The sequence below is a fragment of the Apodemus sylvaticus genome, chromosome 13 (assembly GCF_947179515.1).
Source record: "Apodemus sylvaticus chromosome 13, mApoSyl1.1, whole genome shotgun sequence".
NCBI lineage: Eukaryota > Metazoa > Chordata > Mammalia > Rodentia > Muridae > Apodemus > Apodemus sylvaticus.
The window spans coordinates 40776542-40779825 of NC_067484.1; the positions used below are offsets into that span (position 1 = coordinate 40776542).

At 43.7% G+C, this 3284-nt stretch overlaps 1 pseudogene; it reads right to left on the minus strand.

Annotated features, from left to right (window-relative positions):
• Positions 1–291: 291 nt before the first annotated feature.
• On the minus strand, positions 292–929 carry LOC127663628 (high mobility group protein B1-like; annotated as a pseudogene).
• Between the last annotated feature and the right edge of the window lie 2355 nt (positions 930–3284).

The following is a 3284-nucleotide window of genomic DNA, read 5'->3' on the forward strand; positions in this document are numbered from 1 at the left end:
CCGTATATGGCTAATTTGTATTGTGCACAAACAAGAACCTGCTTTAAATTTCCATGCCAATTTACAACCCCCAGTCTGTACCAGGCAAGGTTAGTGGCTATTGAAAATACCCCCAGGACAGGGCTATCTAAAGACACATTTGGTAGTATGTTAAATATATATGAGAAACTGTACCATTTAAAAACAAACCTTACACAGCCTTACATTTCAATTTTTTTCTTTATAAGGAGTGAGTTGTGTACAGGGGGGTTAAATGCTATAGAGACAAGAAAAAACTGTGATAGAACCAGTTTATGCATCATCATCTTCTTCTTCATCCTCTTCTCCCTCTTCTTCCTCCTCTCCCTCATCCTCTTCATCCTCCTCTTCCTCATTTTCCTCTTCCTTCCCTTTGTTCTTCTCAGCCTTGGCCTCCCCCTCTTTCACTGCACCATCTTTTCCTTTGGCTCTGTAGGCAGCGACATCCTTCTCGTGCTTCTTCTTCAGCTCGGCAGCCTTCTTCTCACAGGGCTGCTTGTCGTCCGCCGCAGTGTTGTTCCACATCACTCCTAGTTTCTTTGCAGCATCACCTATGGACAAGCCGGGATGCTCGCCTCTGACTTTTGGGCGGTGCTAAGAACAGAACAAGAAGGCCGAAGGAGGCCTCTTGGGAGCACTGGGGTCCTCGAGCTTCTCTCCTCTTTTCGGGGGGATGTAGGTTTCCATTTCTCTTTCATAACAAGCCTTATCACCCTTTGCCATATCTTCAAATTTCCCCTTCTCTTTAGCAGACATGGTCTTTCACCTCTCTGAACACTTCTTGGAGAACTCCGAGAAGTTGACAAAAGCATCTGGGTACTGCTTCTTGTGCTCCCCCTCATCTTTTGCACAAAGAACGTCTATGAGCACATTTTGCCTCTCAGCTTTTTAGGATCCCCTTTGCCCATGTTTACTTGATTTTCCTCCACAAGGAAGAGCCTCCCAGTGCCTGTCAGGCTCTCGCTTGCCCCAGCGCTGCCTCTATAGAGCTCAGGGTACTGCAGTGGCTGTGAAAGCAGGCGGTGTATAGTTTTAAATGTTACTTGCTTTGTCACTTTGAAGACTGAAAGTTAGAGTAGGGGGATATTGCTTGTTGCTTCTCCCAGATCCACAAGCAAACAAAAAGTGGGTGATTCCTGAACACAAGGCCATCCCTGGCTTCAGGACATCGTTCGTACCACTTCTTTCCCAAATGGGGACATTGGCATCCTCCTGCGCCATTTCTTTGTGTTGTCTTCCTTTCTTGTAAGCTTATTTAATCAAGGTGCTACATTGCTGCTTCCGACACTGGCTCACATATCACTCAAATATCAACATGACAAATGGAGATGACCTTCCCTAGGAAGATATTAAAGGCTATGGTTTGTGGCTCTTAAATATCTGCAAAACTCCCCCAGATGCATCAGGGCCTGGTCCGATGTACAGTTTAACCCAGAATGTGATGAGTTCAGCTGCCTGTATCATAACTTAGTTAACCTCTATTGCTGTGTACTGTTATTAAATGTGTCTGCATTTGCATATATAAGGAGTAATATCTAGTCCCCAGGTGTATGTTAAATTTCCAGAGGCTTGGATTTGTTTTGCAGTCTTTTGTTTTTCCCATCATTTTCTTCTGTGTAGATGACAGTGTCCTGCTGTAAAAGGTGCCCTGAGGGCTGGAAACATGGCTCTGCAGTTTAGAGTATAGGCTGCTCTTCCAGATGAGCTGGGTTCAAATCCCAGCACCTACGCAGCAGCCCACAACTGTGTATAACTCCAGCCCTAGGAGATCTGACACCTTCTTTTGATCTCTACAGGCACCAGGGATGCAACTGATTCACAGATATACATGCAGGTAAAACACCCACGCACACTCAAAGACAGACAGGCAGGCAGGCAGACAGATAGACATGAAGGAAGGAAGGAAGGAAGGAAGGAAGGAAGGAAGGAAGGAAGGAAGAAAGGAAGCAAGGAAGCAAGGAAGGGTACCCTGAGAAATGGCTGCAAAATAGAAGTAGTAGTAGTAAGTAGATGATAGAACACTACACTACACTCAAGGCTAAAGGAACTTTGAAAACTCACCCAGCCTTTTCAAGTAAGCAATACTAATGTCAGCTCAAAAAAAAAAAAAAAAAAAAAAAAAAAAAAAAAAAAGGAAAGGGGGAGTGAGTACTGTTCAATTTGTCTGATCTCAATATATAAAAATAATATTGTATTCAAAACATGAAACCTGCACATAATAAAGCAAAGCAAAACCTCCCCAAGGCAGGTTCAGGATGGACCTGGTCCTGAGGGATGTGGTCCTGAGCCCTCAGGATTAATGTTAGCAGCTGCATTCACCCTCCCTGGATTCTCCTTATTCCTCTGTAAACTCTCTAGGGTTGACCAAAGCACCTTTAAGTTGGCTTCCCTCCCTAAAATCCTTTCAAGTCTCATCATTTATGTCAGGACCTAACAGATGAAGCTGTCTTTCATTAAGCCACTTAACTCTGTGGTGTTCTTTTCCTTTGCTGTTTTGAAAGTCTCTAACAGAAGCATTCTCTGGTTTTTCTAGGAATAATGAAAGATCATCAGCCTCTCTTGCCACCCTAGGAAGCACAAATTAGATTTTTTGGCTGTTAATGAATCCAGCGCCTAATTCTGAGGGGTCATTAAAATCTATTTTTAAGAACAAAAGAAAAGATGTTCATAACTCAAAGAGCACCTCTGATAAATATACAAAGAAATGGATTTCTTCACACCAAAAAGAAATCAAGATGGTGTTCTGACATAGGGCAGAAAGGGGGGGGGGGGGTAAAAAAACAGAACCCAACAGCAAGAAACAACAACAAAAACAGAAAACTGTGACTCTAGAGTTGGGAAATTGCCCACAAACCAACAATACCTAAGTTCAGAGAAGTGTATGTGAGCCATATGTTAGCCTCCCGCAGCCAGTGTTCTATAAAGCATGAACCTTCCAATCCCATACACCAGAGCCTTCCCCACTGATGGCCTTTACCTCAAGAGAACTCCACACTGAAGCCAGTATCTTATAAGTGATGTTGTACCTGATGGAGAAAGCTCCAATACTGTGAGCCAATACCCATGAACACAAGAAAGGAAGAGGGCGTGAACTAGCAGATGGGAGCAGATGAGAGGAAAAGAACTTGACACCTCCAGCTGGGACACTGAGGCTGATGGTGAAACTTCAAAAAGGAAGATCAAGGGCTTTAGGCCCAAACTGAGCAGTTTGCCATCCTCTATAAAAAGTGCAAGGATAAAGATGAATCAGACTGAGTGAACAGCCA